Genomic DNA, 24,064 nt, shown 5'->3' on the forward strand with positions numbered 1-24,064 from the left:
AGAAGGTATATGTGCAAGTGGGTGATAAGAAACTCAAGGCAACTAGCACAAATATTTGATCAGGTATAGGGAAAAGAGGATTATAGAACATGGGAATTGATTAGAAAAACTAACAAACATTGTACAAGTGTGGAGAAAATAGATGATGGTACCGTTCAAATGTATGAGAAATATAAAGTGCAGGCTAGAAAGATAAAACCATTCTACAAAAATACGTAAAGAAAGGCTTAAGGAGAAGAATGATAACTGACATTCTAAAAAAATATATTAAAAAAAATGAAAACATAGTATAGTATGATACTGGCCAGTCCGTCAGGAAGAATTGAATAGATCCAGGAGAAATAATGTAGTAGCTGGACTCCAAATATAAGGCTCTGTTGATGTATTCATTTAGACGTGCTTCAGAAGTCGATGAGATCTGAAGGTGATGGTTGATACTAGACTAACGTTTAGAGGACATCGCAAATTTTGCAGACTTCCATACCTTATCATAGCAGCAGTGTGGTTCTTGCTGCTGTGATAAGGTTATTGTATAAAGTATTAGATCACATGTGGAGTATTGTTTTCAAATTTGGTCACCTAATTTTCATTTTAATATGGAAACACCAGCAACAAATGTCAAAGAAAATAGGAGTGATATGAGAGTTGACAGAATGTAAATTGCAGAGTTTGATGGATAGATGAAAAAGAGGTGATAAGATTAAGTTGGTGAGGGGATTTTTACCATATTAATAGTTGGATTATGAAGAGAATGGCAAGAGGAGAATATTGAGAAGCCATCTGCAGAAGTTGTGTAAAACTATAGCAGTGTGTGTGACTACATAGAGAATAGTAGTGGATGAGCGGAACACATACAAAAATGTGGTGTGTGTGTGTGAGCACATGTGCCATGCACTGATTGCTTAAATTAGCTTAAGGTCAATATGAGATGGACATGTTGGTAAGTGGGAGGGACTCCTATGATCGCTCAATGGAGGTTACTCTAATAAGGACATCAATAATTATTCAGGAATGGATAATAAAAGCTATCTAACAGTCTGAATCACTTAAGCAGAATGGAGATGAAAGAGTGATGAAACGTGATACAAAATGAACTTGAAGAACATGATCTGGTTTCTGAATGTGGTTAGGAAAGAAGACTGGAAGAACTGATTGTGATACTTGACTAGCAGTGATAGACTTGAAAGAAAATAGTTTGCAGAATAGCAATGAATGCTTAATTATGTTGAACTATTGATGTTCAGTTTATCTGTCATAGGCAGATAGTTTTTCTTCTGGAAACTTAGTTTTAACCTTACATTTGATAACCATATAATTTGCACTATTATAGACGTGGAAGATTTAGAGCCACAAAGTAGCAGCAGTTCTGCCTGAAAATACATGACATGCAAGAATATGTTACATACATTATGTTGCCAAAAGTGTCTGGACATCCCCATTGCTTTCTTGCCTTGCCCATATGACACATATACATGTCTGCAATGCTTTATAAGCATAGGCATTAGCAGTGATGAAACATGATACATTCTTTGCCTTTTTAGGATGAGTAGACAAAAAAGAGAGGTCCCTCCGAACATGGTATGATATAACCCACAAGTTTGGTCATTGGGTCCTAGAAATTTTTGCCACATAGTACATGCCCTGGTCTGCTGTAGCAAGGTTATCGTGAAGTGAAAACTTAATGGAAGCACCAAATCCCTCCCCCAAACTGGTAGACCCAAAAAACTGAAATTGAGACTGGCAAACTCTCAAGCAAGTCTTCACAGTAAATCGTCAGTCAGCCTTAGCAACCATTGCAAACGACTTTCCATGTAAGCTCTTGAATGGATGTCATTGACAGAACTATTTGCCCTTGGGTTTCATGGTTGTGTTGCAACTCACAAGCACTTGATTATACCTGGCAATGCTCAGCATAATCTGGAATGGAGCAGACAATGCTGTCATTGGATTATGGATCAGTGATGAACAATACTCACAGGAATGTCTTGAATCGATTGTGAATTTGGAGGCATTAGCATAATGGTCTGGGGCTGTTTTTCCTGGTTTGGACTGGATCTTGAAACATTTTTTCCTACTATGACATTTTGGACAATTCTGTTCTTCCCACACTGTGGTAACAGTTTGGAATAGACCTTTTCTTTTATGAGCATTATAATGCACCTGCTCACAAAGCAAGGTTCCTAGCTCTGTGGTTTGAAGATATGGAAGAACTAAATTGGCCAGCCCAAAGCCCTGACCTCAACCCTATTGAACATCTTTGGGATGAGCTGGAGTGAAGATTGCATGCCAGACCTACTCATCCAACTAACTTGTCAGCTGCTGTTCCCATACTACAGGAGGAATGGAAACAAACTTCAGCAGCAGTTTACCAGAACTTAGTGGAAAGCTTACTCCAAAGGATAATAATTGTAATGACAGCGAAAGGAGGCCTAACCTCGACACCAACACTAGCGACAGGAAATACAAACAGTTGCTGTTTGCGCTTTTTTGGCAACAAAAGTGTATGACTAACCACGTTACACTAAAAATAAAAATGGTCATAACACTCAATCTGGATAGATTGTGGACTGAAAGTACTGCAAATTTATTAATATCCTGACCATCCTCAAGGGATGAACAGAATATTATATACATAGTAGCAATGAAACAGATCCAAGGGGTTTTTGCTGGGATGTTCACTAGTTTGATAAACTTAGTCTCTATACCAGTTTTGTATAGTGAAACTGAACAAAAAGGATCATCAAAAATTGTCCATTCACACAATTAATGCTACTGAGAATGGATCTGAGTTGGTTAGGTGAGAAATTAACACATTCCTCACCACGCCAGGTTTCAGCAGAAGTTTCAAGTTCTTTCAACAAACTTATCCTTTAAAACTAATATTTATGAACTGCCTTTATGGTATAGGAAAATCTCACAAGTGATGTTTTCTTATTTTGTGTTTTGAGTTGTATGTAACATTTCCTTTTTTAAAACATGCATTATGAAAGGGAGGGGGGGTGGGTCTGAATAGTTCTGATAAACACCTGGAACAAAAATATTAAAGCAACTGATATAACCACAAGAAAGAACACATCCTAAAACCCTTTAACCTCCCATGTTTTATCAAATTGTAATAATTTGTTCTTTTTAAGATATATAAGAAGACATGTCAGAGGTTTTGAAGAAATTCGAAGACAAGTGCAGGCCATTAAGTTTTTCTTGCTGCAAGAAAAGTCTGCAACTGAGAATCGCCAAACTTTGTGTGAGACTTCAGGGGGACTGTGTCCTAGCATGTCCCAAAAGTTGTAAGATGGGTGGCCAAGTTTATAACTGGGTATCCTTAGACAACAAGTGTCCCATGGTCAGGAAGATCTACAGCAATTACACTTGAAAACATCGATACATTACATGCCATGAACGTTGATGATAGATGAATACCAGCGAAAAAATTGCAAATCCACTAGCATCTGAACATGTAAAGCTCTTAGTGAGGTGGGTCCCCCAATTGTTTGAATGCTGACCAAAAGAGACAACGTGTTCTATCATCTCAAGGGATTTTGGCCATTTTGAGAAATCAGGTGCAAATTTTTTAGCTTGTATTATGATTGATGAAACATACTTCATTACTATGACCCAGAGACCAAACAACAAGCAGTGGAATGGAGACTAAGGTCCTCTATGGCCAATGAAGTATTAAACCCAAAAGTCAGCAGAGAAGGTTCTTGCCATTGCCTTTTGGGATATGGATGGTGTAATCCTTATCAAGTACCTCAAAAGAGGTGAAACTGTTACATCAGCAGTTTATTCAATGGCTGTGAAGGAATTGAAAGAGAGCCTCAGGATACTTGAGTAGAGGCCTGTTGCTTTTGCAGGACAACACACCTACTCACACTGCTCATGAAATCCAACAGACAATACACAACGTGGGTTTTCAATGTCTGCTTACCCACCTTATTTGCCAGACCTGGCCCCATTATTTCCTATTCTCAAATTTAAAGAAACACTTTAAATTTCTTCATGGTGATTATCACAACTTTTCAGCACACTTTGATACATGAATGGGTTAGTTTCTTTACCAAGTGAAGTAAATAATATCCAACAATATCTATAGTTATGCCATGATGAATTACCCATCAAAAGAAAATATAGGTAATTATTGCAGTCAGTTTTCCTCCTCTCCCCATCACTAGGAATACAGAATTGCACTTTCATATGGTAGTATGTTAAATGACTATTTTCCACTTATGTTTTCTACAGTTATTTTTTTAATTTAATGAATCATTGCCATGAGAATTTTCAGTTCTTTGAATGTGCAGTTTTACATACTAATGGTGAATAATGTTTGTGTAATGGATTGTTGTATTATTTCTCCCTCTAGTTCACTCATCAAAAATAAATCAGACATAAAAAAGCAGTGAGTTCTTTTTCATAAAATAATTTTATGGAAAATAATGTCCAAATCCTGTGATAAATTTTTTGTATTTTGGTCTCAGACTTATACACTCCACCAGGTTTAAAAATGCAGATTTTGCATAAAGCTTCACAAATCTTTATTTCACCTCAGTTGATTTCCAAAAACAAGATAAACCTTCCTCATCTATTAGGATTTGTCAGGTTTTTCTTGGAAAAATGCTCAACAAAGTAGTTTTCTTTTTTGGGGGGGTTAAAAAACAGAAAGAAAAGGTGTGAGGTCATTAAATTCTTAAAAAAAAAATTGTACATTATTTGGGATAATTTATATTTCTATTCCTGTTCTTTTCCATACATATGAACCACTTCCTTACCAGTCATTCACAAATGGTTCATATCTGATTAATGCAAGTTGAAATATAATTAATTATCCCTCTTAGAAATTTGAATATACCAACTATCTTATCCCTTCCATATCAATGATTTCTTTACAAAGTAGTGATTTGTTACTTGATGGCAGAATCATCTTAAAAATGAAGATATTAGGAAGGAACTTAAAATTAAAGAATGTGGGACCACAGATAATCTTAGGTAGTTTGGGCACTTAGAATGCAAGGAGAGGATTGCAAAACAGGTGTTTATGGTAAAAAAAAAAAAAGACCAAGATTTAGGTGGATTAAGGCAGTTAAGAATGCAATTAGAAGATGTTAAATGTAATATGTGAAAAATAAGATTGTTAATAGGAAACATAATGCAGATATTATTAATCCAGATAGAGGGCATTGTGATTATTGGAAAAGCTACTGAGGCTCTTGTATTCTATTAAAATTTTGGCATTAACACAATCTGGTGCTAATAATATCTAAGAAATGTAAAAATATGCTTCTTTGCCTCATGGCAAAAAAGAAGCATATTTTGATTTCTTAATGGTAGACTCCCAATGAATGGCTTACAGGTTTGATTGTAATCTAATTACAGGAACATTTTCTAGGTCATTTTTCAGCTATTTCTAGAATTAGGCTATTTTTAGTGCATAAGCAGAATGTTTCTCCTGGAAACCAGATTTTTTTAAATTCTAACTGCCGACTTACAATTTAAATATAGATATGTATTGCATATCTAAATATAGATATGTATTTACTCCATATCTCCACCCCCCCCCCCCCCCAGAAAAAAAAATTGGCAGTAGAACCTTGCACCTTTTCAGAAATATGACTGAAAGCTTTAGGAGGATTACAAGGTGTGTGCTGTTGTTTGCTGAACTATCTCCTCATTGCATTTAAAATGATAAATTATCATGACACTGACTGCTCACCATCTCCCAAATGGTAGGCTAACAATTTTGCTGCTACTTGTGAAAAATTAAAAGGTATTAGAATAGATATATAATATGAAAAATCCTATCATCTTTCATTAGCAAGCTGAGAATATCTACTCTCCACTTTTAATGTCCTGCCTATTTAAACAATATAACAATAAACCCAAAACTTCCAAAAAACAGATCAGAACATTATTTTAAGATAGTGAATGATAACATGCTCTGCTTCTGAATTTTAAGCATCAGTTCTTTACTGCAAATTCTAATGCTGTTTAATGCAGCAAAGGTCAATTATTGTGGCAGTGTTCCAAGTATTAGTACATTGCTTTTAACAATCTACTCATTCCCAGATATCAAATTCTATTAATATAAATATTTAATTATATATACAAAAAAAAAACAATTCTGATATAATTTCCTTTACTTTCTTGAATTATGTGAACTAGGTTCTCAAACTTGCTGAGAAAGGTTAGGTGCTCTTAATTCAGTTCATGGAAGATGTATTCAAGAGAAGATGCCAAATATAATCTGCTTTTTTCACCCTGTAAGTAAATGTTTGGAAATAAGACGGGAAAATAAACCCCTTTTATGTATAGATCTAGGACTGGAACATTTATGAGAAGAGATTGACTGTGTAAATTGTGGTGTTCATTATATAAGCAAAAAAGATGTTTAGACTGATCTGGGGATAAGTGATGGGAAATTTTATTTTTTTACATGGAGCATGGTAGATGAGTGGAAGGGAGGCACTGCATGACTATTGTGAATGACTTTATGGTATAATATAATACAATATGATACTCACTGAGTCAGATCTCTCACAATAAGTGATTGCATGGAGGTTTGTTAAAATCTTGATAACAGGAAAATATCATTTTAAGATGTAATTACTAAATTTGTGGACTAGACATATGATAGGTATTCACTGAAGAAAGAAATGAAATTTGGAATAATACTCTGAATAATGTCATTATGGCAACTCATTGCAGGAGGCTGACCTACACTAATCATTCACACGGTACTTATCTTATCCCCCCCCCCCACGAAACTCATTGACTGTCAGCACTCACAGCCACCTCTGGCAGTCATTCACACTCCCCAAATAAAAAATCTAGTTCTCGGACACCCACTAACTACTCTTACACAACTTCCAGTTGATCCCTATTAATTTATAGAACTTCTTTAGTAACTCAAAAATTTCTATTATTTGCCATACTTTCTACCAACTGAACTTAACCCACCCATCTTCAATCTATTCTCATAAGGAGTGTCCCAGAGTCCTTGAATTCACTATTCTGTATTGTCTCCATCTCATCACAAAAATATTGGTCACTAAATCTGTGCATAAAAGTAAAGATGTAGCTATATCAATCATATAAAGAAGAATAATCTCTTTATTTCCTCTTGTCAAGTTCTTCAAGATCCAAGTAATCCTTTGAACTACTTTATCAAATTTTGTGTTATGTCCTCTTAGTGTGAACTATCTACCATCACCCTGAAATATCTAGTTATGGTAAGAAATAGGCAGTGATCAGAATAATCAATTAGCATTAAGTTTTGCAAATTACTTAATTTGCACTTGAAATAGTAAATATTGTAATTAGTTTTTCATTTATTTTTCAGATATTATATAACCAAATTTTAATACTCGAAAAATGAAGGTAACAATTCTTAACATTTTTTGTTAATGAATTTGAAATTAGCTACATAGTGATGTTCCAGTATGTTCCCACGATTTTTCAACTCTGTAAAAGCACATGTCTGGTATTAGGTGATGAATATTGTGATTAGTTTATTGATTGATCTCATCCATCCCTTTAGGATGGGTAGAGTCTCCCTAATGAGGGGTTCACGACGAAATTAATGCTGCTGGTTTGTCACTCCTTACTGCATCCTCAAAGGATAGTATTCATGACTGTAATCAGTGTGTGTCTCCATGGAGCTGGTTTGCCTGCAGGATGAAAAACTCCAGATAAATTAGCAGAAAAAACCCTGCTGTCAATGTCCAAGACTGGCTAACTTGGCATGGCTGAGGTAGATCCTTAAGGTCCTCACGTCATCGACAGAAATCGAACCTAGGACACTCCTTCCCTAGTCATATGGTTGCGAAGCATCAAGTTGCCCACATACAACTTATCTAAATATCTCACCTCTTTCTTAAAACACCTCACAGGCAAATCCTCTTCTTACATCAAGAATTCAGCCGACTTTGTTTCCAAGATCAAAAACCTCAAATTGAACAAATCAGACATGATGGCAATGATGTAGTTTTGCTTTTTACTAATGTACCAACCCAGGAGGTTCTCACGCTTCTCAAGAACAAATTATCAAAGAAATTCTTCACTTTACTTACTCATTGTGTCAACTCAGGCTACTTCAGATGCGAAGGCAAGATCTACAAACAAAACACCAGACTAGCCATGGGCAGTCTGCTTTCCCTGGTGCTAGCAAACATATTTCTTGAAGACTTGGAAGAAAAAGCAATTTGTTCGGCCACACTGAAATGAAACCTAAAATCTGGCTCCATTATATTGACAATATTTTTCTTATGTGGGAACACGGCACAGATAACCTCAGTTTTCTTGGATCATCTAAATAACTTTCATCACAACAACAAATTCACCTCTGAGCTAGAAGTTAACAATTGTCTTTCTGTTTTTAGACATATAGCTAACCAGGAGTACTGATAATATTAAAATTTCAATCTTCAGTAAACCAACACATACAGATAGATACCTTCACGTGTCCTCTTACCGCTATCCTCCATAGAAATATGGCATTATATCTACTCTTGCGCATCGGGCCAGACCCTTATTATCAGATGAAGAGTTTCAAAAGGACCTTTATCAATAACGGTTTCGCTCCAAAAAAGTATCGAGAAACTTATTTTTTACCGTTTTCAACAAACTAATGAAGATTCTACTACCCCAAGAGCTTACATTAGTTCTCTCCCCCAAACTGTCTAGAATTTAAAAAAAAATTTCAACATCAAAATGTGCTTCTCTACTTTACCAAAACTCCGATCTATCCTTAGTCAGCCTAAAGAAAAACATCACCATCTTCAGTTCCCAGAAGTATACAGAATTATTTGTGGTTGTGGTAAATCTTACTGTGGACAAACTGATAAATCAATCTTTCTCCGTCTTGAAGAGCTCAAAATAGACATCTCTTATAATAGAATCCTCGCCAGCCACGTCTTGTTCTCTGTAAACTCTGATGAAGGCTGACAACACCAAATAGACTGGAATGTAACTTCTAATATTCACAAATGTTACGATGAACTTGAAAGACGTATCCTGGAGTCAAAAGAAATCGCCCTCGATTCTACCCACATGAATAGCAACCTTAGCTGCAATTTGTCAGATTCACGTAGCTCTGCTGTTCAGTGCTGGCATTTTCGCGAGATCACACGCACATGTATATAAATATAGCTAAAACTGAAGCTCAGACTCCAATTTAAACTTAACTACAGTTTTTGATAGTTCTGTTGTTGTTAGTGTGTAATGTTTCTGTCGGTCTTTTTTATATATACCTTTTGTGCTTCGACACCAATGAAGTTGGCTTACCAACGAAACTAGTTGTATCCTTATTAAACTTTATTCTTAATTATCTCGGTGGTTTGTGTGTGTTATGTTCCATTGAGTTGTTTCCAACTCCTGGTGACTCCACAAACATACACTCTCCATTCCAATATATCCCTGACGATGTCTTTCAGAACCTCCAAACGTACTCCAGTTGCTTCTTCTCCATCCATCTAATTCTTGGTCTTCCTCTTCTCCTGCTTCCATCAACTTTAGCAAGCATCATCTTCTCCAGACTGTCATTTGCTCGCATAATATGTCTGAAGTATGACAATTTTTGCTTGATGATCATAGCTTCGAGGGAGCAATCTGGCTTTATTCTGTCTGTCACTGATTTATTGGTTTGCTTTGCAGCCATGGTATTCTTAGTAAGCGTCTCCAAACCCATAATTCAAATGCATCTGTCTTCCTTCTTTCACTCTTTCTCAGGGTCCAACTTTCACATCCATACAGTACCACAGGGAATATTGCTTTCACGATTCTGATTTTTGTTACGAGGCTAATATCTTTAAAGATCTTGCTTAAATTTGACATTGCTTTCTTTCCAAGTAATAATCTAACTTCTTCAATACAATAACCATCTTTATCAATTCGGGATCCTAGGAGCACAGAATTGTTAACGCTTCCATTTCTCCCCATCTACTTCAAAATCATAAAGTTCACATGCTGCCATAACTTTTGTATTTTTGAGGTTAAGTTTAAGACCATATTTAGCACTTTCATTCTTTAACTTTAATAATGAGTTCCTCCAAATCTTTGCATTCTGCTAGCAAGGTGTATCATCTGCATACCTCAAATTTTTAATATTTTTTCCACCAATTTTAATTCCAACTAAAGACTCCTCCAGCCCTGCCATTCTTAAAATGTATTTGCTGTACAAGTTAAACAGGTACGGAGATAAAATACATCCTTGTTACACCCCTTTACCTATTGTGAAATACTCAGTTTCTCCAAGATCTGTTCATACAGTAGCTTCTTGTTCATAATAAAGATCCCTCAGAAGGATAATGAAATGTTCTGGGACTCCCATTGTTCTTAACACATTCCACAGTTTCACATGATCTACAGAGTCAAAAGCCTTGCTCTAGTTAAGGAAACAAAGGTAGACATTCTTGTGATATTCCTATGCACTTTTTATTATCCATCTCACATTGGCGATTTGATCTCTTGTTCCTCTGCCTTTTCGAAATCCTGCCTGTTCATCTGACATTTCTCTCTTCATGAATGGTTCCAGTCTTTTCTGAATGATCTCAAGTAAGACTTTACTTGCACGAGAAATTAGTGCTATAGTTCTTTAATTTTCGCACTCTCTTGCATAGCACCTTTCTTCAATGAAGGTATATAGACTGATTTTTTTCCATTCCCTAGGCCATGTAGTTGTGATCCTAATTTGCTGATTAGAGCTGTTAAAATTTTAACTGCCTCTTCTCCCAGGGCTTTGAGCAGCTCAATGGGTATTCCATCTCCTCCTGGTACTTTCTTACTGGATAGCTGTTGCAGTGCCCACCTCACTTCACTCTCCAGTGGTACTGGCTCCTGTGTATAATCCTGCTCTTCAAATTTCTCAGTAATTTTGGAATCCTTTCTCTGTAAAGGGCTTCTGTATGCTCTTTCCATCTTTCTTTGATGTCTGCAACTTCTGTAAGATATCCTTTGTATTTACTTTTCAATATTGTCACCTTGGCACTAAACTTCCCTGTTCTGTGATCTTTTTGAAGAGATCTCTTGTTTTTCCTTTCTTGTTTTGGTCTTCTATTTGTTGGCATTCCTGGTTAAAATATTTTTCCTTGTCTCGTCTGGCTTGTTGTTGAAGCTCTGCATTCAAATGCCGTTCTTCCTGCAAATTTCCTGTGGCCTTCATTTTCCTTCTTTCCTGAGCAGTTTTGATAGCATCATTTGGACTTCTTACAAACTGTTGGAATATTTTTCTTTGCTTCTGTTTTAATTATATCTTTAATCTCTTTCCATAGTTCATCTGGTTCTTTTTCACACAAATTGCGTGTGTTGAATCTGTTCTGTATGCTAATATTGTATTCAGCTGGTATATTTCCAAGATCATATCTGATGACATTTGTGTTGTTTTCAGTTTCCGTAGTTTCACGTGTATCGTAGCCACTAATAACTCATGGTCTGTTCCACAGTCTGCACCTGGAAAAGTCTTGACAGACTGAATTTCACTTCTCCATCTTCTTTGTCCAAGTATATAATCAATTTGATTTCTGTATTGTCCATCACCTGGAAAAGTCTTGACAGACTGAATTTCACTTCTCCGTCTTCTTTGTCCAAGTATATAATCAATTTGATTTCTGTATTGTCCATCAGGTGATATCCATGTGTACAATCTTCTTTTGTGCTGTTTAAAGCAGGTGTTAGCAACAAACAAAGAATTCTCTGTAGAAAACTCAACTAGTCTCTTCCTGGCAGTGCTACAAATATCTAAACCAAAACAACCTGTTATTCCTTGTTCCTCAGTCTCTCCCACTTTTGCATTCCAATATCCGATAAGTAGCCATAAATCTCGCTTTGGTGCTGCATCTATCACTTCTTTTAACTTGCCATAAAATTCTTCAATGTCTTCTGATGCCTCTGTAGTAGGTGCATAAACCTGAATGATAGTCATATTCATTGGATGTCCACTCACTGCGAGAAATGATTCTGTCACTCACTGGATTATAACCCAATACATATCTAGCCATCTTTTCTTGAGTAAGAAAGATACTCCATTTTTACGACTTGTTTTGTGTTCTGAGTAATACACCATATAGTCCCCTGACTGAAAATGACCCATTCCTGTCCATCTAAGTTCACTTATTCCCAATATATCCAGCTTCTTGTGCTCCATTTCCATCTTTATTATTTCCAGCTTACCTTCGTTCATACTTCTAACATTCCAAGTTCCAATCCTGTGATTTCTTGTGAAACAGGGAGCCTCGCTTTTTCAACCAGCAACACCCGTGACCAAACTTCCTTCTGGGTTTGACCTGGACACATCATAAAAACTAGTTCTACTTGTGGAAGTCCTCTATTCTTCCCCAGTTGCATGTTGGATGCCTTCAGGCCCAGGGGTCCTACCATCCAGAACCATATTGTACGTTCTCATTTTTGGCATGTTCTTGGCAAGGTACAGAAGTGGTTTGCCATTGCCTTCCTCTGGAATATTTTTCGACTTTCCAGTCTAGATCTGCACTGTTCTGTGAAAATGGGGACACCTCTGGAAGGATGTGACTCTTCGCCATGCAGTGCGGTCTTGGTACGGAAGAAACTAAGTCTCTGTAATAGAGATGTATTGCGCATATCTTTAGCTTGGAATAATTCCCTGTAAAGAAAATTATCGCTTACCCTTGGTGGTTTAAGTCATTCATATTCATAAACCAAGTCAATCTGCATGCAATTATATATATCATCATCATCAAATTCCTGCCATGTACTCTCAAGGGGTGTACAGGATATGACAGTACTACATGAAAAAATTACATCATTACTAACTTCCTATCTACAATTTTCCTCCAAATCAGTCTGTTACTTGTCAAGACTCCAACATTATCAGATCTTATATTTCTATCGTCTAAGGCACTTTGTACCGTATCAATCCACCTATATCTTGGTCTTCCTCTGGGTCGTTTTCCTGCCAACCTGGCAGAGAACACTTGTTTTGCTAATCTTTCCTCTCCCATTCTATTTAAGTGACCATACCATTTGAGATTAGCTCTGCTAACGCATTCCTGGGTGCTGACAATGTCAAGTTCTTTCCTAATATCCTCATTTTTAATATGATATTGCCATTGATGCCATCTGTTCACGCCTCTAATCTTTCTCAGGACTCTCATATCTGCGGTCTCTAGTCTTTGGTCAAGTGTTTTACTTCTGACCCAGCTCTCAGATCCATAAGTTAAAATTGGTTTGAACACAGTCTTGTATACAGCTAATTTAGTGTTCCGACTAATTTCTTTCTTATTCCATATGAATTTATTCAATTGACTTCCCACGATACCAGCTTTGCTGATTCTGTTGTCTATTTCTATATTTAGTTTACCATCTTCAGTAAAAATTGTGCCTAAGTAGCTGAAATGCTTTACTTGTTCCACAGGTTCTCCATTCACAACACAGTTGACATTTTCAGTGATTCTGCCTATTTTCATTGTCTTTGTCTTTTTATTGCTGACCTTCATACCATATCTATTACAACAGCTATTCAATTTAGTCAGAGAATCTTGCAGACTTGTAGCGGATTTATTTAGAAGTATAACATCATCCGCATAAAGCAAAGAGCTGACATTAACATCTCCAATTTTGATATCAGGTTTAATACCACATTCCTTCATAATGTGATCCATATAGATAATGAATAACAGAGGGGATAATGTACATCCTTGTCTCACACCAGATTTAACATTAAACCATCTTCCTGTACTTCCTTCAATTCTAACTGCTGACTCACAACTCAAATAAAGACTAAGTATTGCTTGATATAATGCCCCATTGACACCATATAACTGCAGCGTATTGAATAGCTTCTTTCTTGGCACCTTGTCATATGCCTTTTCCAAATCGACAAAACTTAAATACAGATCTTTGTTATATTCCCATGCTTTCTCGACTATTTGTCGTAAAGTGAAGATCTGATCCTGACAGCCTCTATTTGGCCTGAATCCAGCTTGTTCTTCACCAAGCTTTTCTTCCACAATTCTTCTAAACCGTTTCTCCAGTATACTTGCATATATCTTGCCAGGAACACTCAGTAGGGAAATACCTCTGTAATTCTCACATTCAGTTTTATTTCCCTTTTTATATATGGGTACTATGAGAGCTCTACTCCAATCATCGGGAATTCGTCCCTCTGTCCAGGCTTTCTGAACTATGCAGTGCAGCCACTGTAAGACTCTTATACCACCATACTTCAGCATTTCTGGTCGAATATCATCTACTCCTGCTGCTTTTCCACATTTCAAGCCTTTGATGGCTTTTTCTACTTCAAGTATGGATATGTATTCCTGACTGCATGCCTGGTCAGTGTTTTTTATCACTGTGCTGTCATCACTGCTTGTTTCATTTAGCAGTTCTTCAAAGTAATTACTCCATACTTCAAGGATATCTTTTTCTCCTGTTTTCATTTCACCTTTATCATCTCTAATTCCTTTTACAGCACTCTTTCCTCCATTCCTAAGCTTCTTCAACAACCTCCAGAATATTTTGCCACCTTCTTGATATTTATTTTCTATATTCTTGCCAAAGGCCTCCCATGACTTTTGTTTAGCTAGTTTTACACACTGTTTAGCTTTCTTACATTTGTCTCTGTATCTGTAAGAGTAAAAGCTGACTTATTTGCCAGGAACTTTTGATATGCTTTCTTCTTTTCCTTCACTGCCTCTTTAACTTCCTGTGTCCACCAGGGAGTTCTGATTTTTTTATCTTTGCACACAACCTCACCACATGCCTCTCTGGCAGAATCAATCAATGTTTCCTTCAGAGTTTGCCAATGAATCTCCAAGGTTTGATTCCTGTTCTCAAACTCTTTCATTTTCTTTTCAATAATATTTCTGTATTTTAGTCTACAGTTTACATCTGAGAGCTGCTCAACTTTTATTCGCTTTAAAACTTTCTTACATGTTATTCTTTTCAATATGAAATTCAATTTTATCCTGCTCAAGACTAAATAGTGATCACTTCCAATTTCAAATCCTCTGTACACTCTGGTGTCCTGCACCAGGGAGAAAACATCACTATCAACAATAACATAGTCAATGAGACTTTTCTTATTCCTAGCCTCTTCTCTCCATGTGAATTTGTGCACATTTTTATGTTGGAACATGGTGTTAGTAATAACCAGTCCATGTCCTGAGCAGAAATCCAACAGATATTTGCCATTATTATTAGCTTTGCTCTTTTCTCCAAATTTTCCCAAAATATTTTTGTATGTCTCACAATCATTTCCTACTCTACTATTTAGATCCCCAACAAGGACCAACTTTTCCTTTTTCATTGTGTCAGTTGCTTTTTCTAAAGCCTAATTATATATATATATATATATATAATTTACTAATTAAATTAAATTTAATTACAATTAAATTTACTAATATAATTTATACTCGGGGCTCCTACTGAGCACAAGTCCCTTAGGCGACTGATAGCAGGGGAAACCCTGACTACCATCCATTGCATGTGACTACCAACCCGCAGTGTGCTAGCATGTTGAATTATGACTCAATCTTCCAAGATGAACAAATAGGAATAGAATGGCTCTCATTTCCCTGGAGGCCAGATTGGTACTACCTACTGTAAATGAATGCTGCAGCATTGTAATCATATGCTGTTAATTTCTCTTTATTTTTTCTCTGTACATTATATACCGTTATTCTTAAGATCTTTATCTTTATACTTTATTCTAATTAGCTGTGCACGTTTTCTCTCTCGTAACTTTTCTCACTTACTCTACTGCGTATTATGTTTATCCACCTTCCGTATTTACTTGTCGAATGCCTATGAATACTGGAAATCTATTTTGTCGGACTGCGCAACCAATATCATTTCATTGGCATAAAACTAAATAAAACTTCTGGTAGATTTCCCTCTCTCTCACAAGCGAAGTTTCTTTTATCAATGTTTACTTTAACAGTCATGGTTCGTAAGTAACTGAACTGCGTTTTTATTGGCTTATATCCTGCTCGCAAGTCCAATTTATTTAAGAACAGTGCAGTTGTAAAATAAAAGATCAGGCAGCACTCTTTTAAGAAATAATTAAAACACATTTATTTATTTACAAATTATATATGAATTAAACAATAGGGAGATTGCTTTCTCTATTCATTTATAAAATCTTTAGCACAAATTAGAACCTTTTTTACTTCAACATTAATTAATCTCTTTCACTCAAAAACCTATTAACTCTCTGGTTACAAATTCAACTTATTAAACTCCTAGTTTACTTGCAAAGAGGTTAGTTATTTTTACAAATTTGATATCAATTTCCAACATGCCAATTGACTCTCTTAAGGACACTTCTTATCACTATTAAACAAAAATCTTAACCATCCTTCTATAACTATAAGAGGGAATATACAAAAGTGTGTAACTTGCAAAGGCTCTGTATCGCACATTCAGTCAAAAGTCTTTCACTAAAAGTTCTATGGCAATTCTTTCATCTCAGATCTCGAGCTTTCTTCCGGAAATGTGGCTTCAGTTGTATCTCATCGGAAAAACAGCGGGCTGTAAACAGCGACCTGTGGTACTCGTACAGCTCTGGCAAAATGGTTTTCTCCCACAGCGAAAAGAAAAACTTCCGAGTGAAGCTGCTTTGGGTAATTTACATCGCCTTTTCTCCTCTGCTTTGGCTCACTGAAAATGCCTGAACGACTGCCATCTCAAGTAGCTTGAACCCCCCCCCCCCCTCTAAGCAACTGTTATTGCCACCAACTGTCAACCGGGATCTCTCTTTGGCCTGGAAGCTTTTCTCCTGCAATTGGAACTTCTCCTTTTGGCAACTTGAAGCTCGCTTTCTAGACTAGAACTGGGAATCCCCCTCTCTGGCAACTGCTGGAAGCAGGGAGCTCCATCTGCAGCCTCTGGAAACCCTCTCTTTGGCCTAGAAGTCTTCTCTCTCTCTCTAGCGACATCTCGAACCGGGAAGCCCCCTATGCTTGGCTCTGTCCCTTTTTATTATGCCTTCTCTGAGACCTCGCATGAAGTTTGTAACCCCCAAAGAACTCTGCATGACTCTTTCATCTTCTTTCAAGTTCAGCCCTCTTTCCGTTCTCCACTTTCTTTTGATTGTAAGTTGCCGGCCATTGGAAAGTTATTTGAACCTTTCTGACTGACTGCAGGTGTTTACGTGCAGAGCTTGTAAACCTTTCACACACGCAAAATTTCATAAACAACCTTTCTTATGCCGCCATGTAGATCTATTACATACAGTTCCGGCGGCAAAACATTGCCTTGTGTTTTAACACTCTGAAATATTCTTATTAAAGGAATATATACAGTTAACTTCCAAAGGGTTATTTACAAAAATATCTACTACAAAATATACAGAGACAAACAAGTTATTTTTACAACATTCTCATGGGACTTGACCTATGTAAAAATTGATGTAAAGAGCTTTGATATTTTTAAGCTACATCAAATTTTTACACTACGACAGCAGGCAGTTAAACATGCAGAGAGTGCCAAGAATCCCTGGGTAACCAGATCATGCTGCCATTGGAAACGTGACCTTGGAACTTTAAACTGTAGGACACTGAGCAGTGAAGTGCAACTAAATTGGGACATTTTCGGACTGTGTGAAGTTGAAGAAATTCTTCAGTTAAAAAATAGTCCAAGATAAGGACTATTTTTTAACTGCATCAGTGGAATTGGATTCATGATGAACAAAAAAATTGAAGAATAACATAATAGAATTTATCAGTATATCTGATCGAATAGCAAATACTATTGTTCAGATCTCAAAAAGAGATTCTTACGATCATCCAAGTCTATGTACCAACAATAAGTTATATTAATGAAGAAATTGAAGACTTCTATCATGATATATCCCATCCCAACTTTACAGTAAAGGAAAACATCATTTCAGAATTGTAATGGGAGAGTCATTAATGCTAGAATTGGCATACAACAATCACTTGAAAGCTCAGTGGGAAATTTTGAATATGGCATGATCGTATGGTACGCAGTAAGATTCAAATAAACTGCCAAAAAGAAAAAAAAATGTATCAAAGATCAAACCAAAGCATAATGTACACAAACTCAATATTAAAAAATATATATATATATATATTCCAATATGAACTAAACAATATTTAAAAATCTTATTATAGATGATAATGCTGATCCATCAGAAAGTAATGACATTATTACACAAAACTTTCTACTTCAATTGAAAATGATGGTACCATCAAGCAGAAACAAGACAAAATTTCTTAAACAATAAAACAGCTTCCGAAAAAAACAAAGAGAAATGAAATAAGCAAACTACAGAATAAAATTAATTGCACTGAATTGTGTAAAACAATCAAACAACATATCACGGAAGAAATAAGGAAATCATTAATTTCCTGATATATAATACCCCAAGGGATGTTCAGGTTACTATTATAGTGCTACATGATTAACACCCCAACTGGCTATGACCTCTGTATCAACATCCAGCTAAATCTGGATACGATTCTGTAACACCCATTGAATAACATGGATAAGTGCAATTTTGTTTCACTATTTCATCCACCTTGGCCAGTAGGGAGGTTAAGTTTACATTATTATTATTAATCTCCTGTCCACAATTTTCCTCCAAATTAGTCTATGACTTGTAAGAACTCTTATATTCAAAAAACTTTAATGACTGTTACCGAGAGATAAAAAGATGACATGGTATATTTAAAAAGATACTAGTTAACAAGTTTTGTTGAATAGATCGACATCTTCAGGTATCACAAAGAAATATATAAAGAATTACAGAGACTTAAAATTGTAATAACAGAACAAGTACAAAAAGACAGTAGCGTGTTTGAAAACAAAATGCAAACTTCAGTTCCAAACAAACGTATACTACGCTCTGTTGCGACTGCGCCAATACTGAACAGAGACAACATGTGCATCAGAGAGATTGAAACTTTGGCTGTTGTTGATATGAGAAGAATCTAGAGAAATTTCTCTAGATTCGACAATCTTTCTTTCGAGCTCATCATAGCACACCTGGATATTAGAAGGTCCAGTTCACAATGTGTTGGCAGCCTTCGTCTGAGTTAACTGAAAAGAGAACGTGGCTAGAGAGAGTGCTGGTTCTAGTCCTGTTATAGGAGATATCTCTATGGTGTTCTTCCAAAAGTAGAAGGATGGATTTAGCAGTCTGGCCATAGTATGGCTTTCCACAATCACATGAAATCTTGTACACTCCAGGAAACTGAGTTGGAAGATGTTTCTCTTTAGGTTTACTAAGTATTGAATGAAGTTTTGGGAGTGTAGTGGAGCAAGTTCTGAAGTTAAACTTCTTGAGAAGTTTATATACCAAGCTATTTATTATTATTATTATTACCACCACCACCACCCCCAAGACCTCATAGAGTCAAAGACTCATCTCAGAGGTCCTTTAATCTCGCGCACACAGCTCATCATACCGTGTTTTAAACACATTCAAACTCTGCAGACACCACATTCTCAGGCAAGGCATTCCAATCATTCATAACTCTGCACGAAAAAAACCTGCCTCTCACTCCCCTACTCACACACCCTCTTCATACAGTTTCCAGGGGTGACCTCTGGTTCTCCCCTGATTCCCACTATTCTCTGTAAAACTTCTCCAGCATTGATCCTATAACAGCCCTTTACCAACATATTTCCCCTCTTGCTCCTGTCCACCAGACTCTGCAAATTACATCTTCTCAATCTTTCCTCATACTCAACATCCCAGAGGACAGAAACTACCTTAGTCAGTCTCCTTTGGACCCTTTCCTGGTTTTAATTTTAAACCTGGTTTTAATCCATTTCCCAAGTAAGCAAACAGAGAAGTAAGTCAAGTCTGGGTGACCTGCATGTAGTGCAACTCGTGGTAAAGGTGGAATAAGCTCTGATCACTATTCTTAATATTTACCCTTAATGCAAAGCACATCTCCCTGAGGAGATGTATGATGCTATGCATTGGTTTTGACCTTTATTGAGGTCTCATCAGTGGGAGCCAGGCTTAGAAATACCAAGGTTTAAGTAATACAGAGCTTATATTTTATCAAAAGAGTATTTTATCAAAACATGTATTTTATATAAGAGTATTTTATCAAAACATGTTACCATAAGATGCTTTGATCTTATTAAATAAAAATCTCAGGATGAGAGATACATGTAGAAAGTTTTTTTACCTTGGGTATAACATATAATATATGTTAAAGATACCAAGCTATTTTAAACCTGGTTTTAATCCATTTCCCAAGTAAGCAAACAGATAAGTCAAGTTTGCACCTGCAAGTAGTGCAAATCTGGGTGACTCGCACGTAGTGCAAGTCATAGGCAATTTGTGGTAAAGGTGGAATAAGCTCTAATCACTATTCTTAATATTTTTCCTTAATGCAAAGCACATCTCCCTGAGGAGATGTATGATACTATGCATTAAAGCCAACTGGCCACTACCCAGACCAGTTTCGACCTTTATTGAGGTCTCATCAGTGGGAGCCAGGCTTAGAAATACCAAGGTTTAAGTAATACAGAGCTTATAAGTATTTTACCAAAACATGTTACCATAAGGTGCTTTGATCTTATTAAGATCAAACTTGCAGCCTTTGATCTTACTTGTAGGCACAAACTTGACTGACTTGTCTGTTTGCTTACTTGAGAAATGGATTAAAACCAGGTTTAAAATAGTTTGGTATCTTTAACATATATTATACCCAAGGTAAAAAACTTTCTACAACTATCTCTCATCCTGAGATTTTTATTTAATAAGATCAAAGCACCTTATGGTAGCTTGTTTTGGTAAAATACTTATAAGCTCTGTATTACTTAAACCATTCCACACAGTTAGCCTAGTGGCTATGTGCTTCGCAACCATATGCCTGGGGAAGGAATGTCCTAGGTTAGATTCCTGTCGACAGTGCAAGGAGCTTTAGGATCTTCCTCAGCCTTAGCCAAGTTAGCCAATCTTGGGTGAGGACAGCAGGGTTTTTTCCACCAGTTTATCTGGGGTTTTTCATCCCACAAGCAGGCAAATTGGTCCAGTGAACACACACGGATTACAGTCAGGAATACTGACCCAGCCATAGGTCTGATTCGTCAGCTATGCCTTCCGGAGCCCGGATAAAATTTGGGGGGACTGAGATGGTGCCGTACCTCCCCGTAAAGGGGACTCATGGCCGTGCATCATCATACGGTTATTATTATTACTTAAACCTTGATATTTCTAAGCCTGGCTCCCACTGATGAGACCTCAATAAAGGTCGAAACCAGTCTGGGTAGTGGCCCCCTTGCCTTTAATGCATAGCATCATACATCTCCTCAAGGAGATGTGATTTGCATTTAGGATAAATATTAAGAATAGTGATCAGAGCTTATTCCACCTTTACCACGAGTTGCCTAAGACTTGCACTACATGCAGGTGCAAATTTGACTTACTTGTCTGTTTGCTTACTTGGGAAATGGATTAAAACCAGGTTTAAAATAGCTTGTTATCTTTGACGTATATTATGCCCAAGATAAAAAAAAAACTATCTACATATATATATATGTGTATATATATACAGTTTTGACTGAATCTTCCTCTTGGTCTCTTTCCTACCATGCCAAAAAACACCTGTTTTGCTAACCTTTCCTCATCCATTCTATTTAAGTGGCCATACCACCTTAGATTAGATCTGTTCACACATTCTTGAATATTAATAATTTCAAGTTCCTTTTTAATTTCTTAACTTTTAATATGATTCTGCCATTGATGCCATCAGTTCGCTTAATTTTTTTTTCAGTACCCTCTTATATGCGGTCTCTATTTTCTTTGATCAAAGTCTTGTATTCTGCAAGTTTGGAGTTTTGGCTAATTTCTATCTTATTCCATATAAATTTATTCAGCTGGCTACCCTCCATCCAGCTGTGCTTATTCTATTGTCTATCTCTAGATTTAACCATCTTCACTAAAAACTGTGCATAAATAGCTATACTTCTTCTATAGAATTACTACTTCTATAGAATCTCCATACTTGAATGCAGCTGAGGTTTTCTACATTCCTGCCTGTTTTCATAGTTTTAGTCTTTTTATTGCTGATTTTCATGCCAAATTTTTTTAATTTGAGATCAGGTAGAAATGAACAATTCAACTGTAAATTCATACAACAAACAATTGAAAACAAACATAGGCTCAAAAAAATCCAAACAGTAATAAATACATAAGAATTGTTGTCAGCATTCAGGAATGCATTAGCAGAGCTAATCTCAGGTGGTATGTCACTTTAGCAGAATGGGAGAGGAAAGATTACCAAAACAAGTGTTCTCTGCCAGGTTGGCAGGAAAAAGACCCAGAGGAAGACCAAGATATAGGTGGATTGATACAGTAAAAAGTGCCTTAGATGACAAAAATATAAGACCTGATAATATTGGAGTCTTGACATTTAACAGACTGATTTGGAGGAAAATTGTAGATAGAAAGTATATAATGATGTAAATTTTTCATGTAGTGCCAACATATCCTGTACACCTCTTGAGGATATATATCAGGAATTTGATTATGATAATAAATACATGGTTGTAGTCAATTTGTAAGTTGGGACCATAATCAGCGATAGATATTTACTATAGCAAAAACAATTGCAGAATTTTAATCAGTATTATATAAGGATGAATTAAATAAAAAAGAACTATGAAATAATTGAAGTGCCACAGATTCAACCAGAAGTTATGTGGAACATAAAGCTTGCAAAATGGATAACCAACAAGTGAGGATGGAGTTAAACCTGAACTAATAAAAGTAGGTGGGAAAATGATTTACGAAATCTTAGCAGAACTATTTAAATAAAGTCAGAAGAAAAATGATGTACCAAGAAAATAGAAGGCTACCCTAATACTGATACATAAAAAAGTGAATTAGAAGACCTGATGGAATCACAATCCATTAGTACTATCGGCAGTTTACAAAGTCTTGGATTACAGGATTTGTACAATCACAGGAAGAAGAGAATTTCGGTATAATAAACAGAAATATGAAAACCCATGATGTCCATGTATACATGTTTATAACTGTTATAAAAGTAAGAGTTAACCACATTTTCTCCAGTGTTGATATATCTGCATTTGATTTTCTTCTGGGATGGGGAGAGTATCCTCTTAAAATTTTATTCATCTTTGTAGCCTACAAGAAATGTCAAGTTCTTCAAGATGCAACAGTTTTCTTTCCTGTGTCCAGTTATATAGGCAGTGCTGAATCTGTCCATGAAAATCAGTACAAACTTTGTTTTCTTATCAGTAAGCATTATCATGATGTTAAGCCATTTAAGAGGTCATAATTTAATTTTAGCTGTTCGAATGAAAAACAACATTACCATAAAAAAAATTGATATGCTGAGATTGTGTCGTTTGAAATTATATCATAGCAGAATATTTGGGAATGGGGGCAAGGAAATTGCACATTGTTTTCCTCAGATAGTTTTTAGAAGAGGTTAACAGACGAGGAAGATGTAAAGTTTCTTCTCGAAGGAATGCACCAGAAAATGGAATATGATCCACAAGGTAAATACTTCTTTTATAGGTTCAAGGCTGTTTCATTTCCCAATACACAGTAGAATTTTCATATAGAAATTAATCACATTATTTTCTTTCCCTTTGAGTTAGGGGGAAGGGGCTTATTTTTTTAATGCTTGAAGTTATAGTTGGAAAGTAGTTCTGAATGAATATCATTTAATTGATGTTGAAATCAGTACTGGAAGCTTTAACATATGATATATATCTCTCAGAGCGTTGGACAAATTTTTTTGTATTATATATAGACTATATCGTGACACAAAAAATCCAAAATCTGTAGTTTTATCAGTGATTAGAATGCATAGTAACACAATGAATTGGCAAAAATTTGGATTAAAGTCAAATGTTTTTAAGTGCAAGTAAGAATTGGCAAGATTACATACAGTATAATGGTGAAAGGTGTATGTGTGAAATAGGTATATATCATTGTAGTGAATGCTGCACAAGACATCTGCAAGAGGCAACTGATATTATGGTCCAATACTCCTTTGCCATAACTACAGGAAGAGCAGATTTCTGAGCGATCTTGAATTTTGAGACAAAAGGATAAATAAAGTAAGAATTTACTATATTTTCA

At 36.1% G+C, this 24,064-nt stretch overlaps 1 long non-coding RNA gene across 1 annotated transcript in view; it reads left to right on the forward strand.

Moving 5' to 3' along the window:
* Nucleotides 1–24,064, forward strand: part of LOC150101412 (uncharacterized) — a 40,107-nt gene that overhangs the window by 12,850 nt on the left and 3,193 nt on the right. The window contains exons 3-4 of the long non-coding RNA XR_016549041.1: nt 6,157–6,254; nt 23,920–24,042. This is a non-coding gene — a long non-coding RNA (uncharacterized LOC150101412). The remainder of the gene's footprint in view (nt 1–6,156; nt 6,255–23,919; nt 24,043–24,064) is intronic.

The sequence above is a fragment of the Typopeltis vanoorti genome, chromosome 11, assembly GCF_054136105.1.
Source record: "Typopeltis vanoorti isolate ZY-2024b chromosome 11, IOZ_Tvanoo_1.0, whole genome shotgun sequence".
Classification (NCBI taxonomy): domain Eukaryota; kingdom Metazoa; phylum Arthropoda; class Arachnida; order Uropygi; family Thelyphonidae; genus Typopeltis; species Typopeltis vanoorti.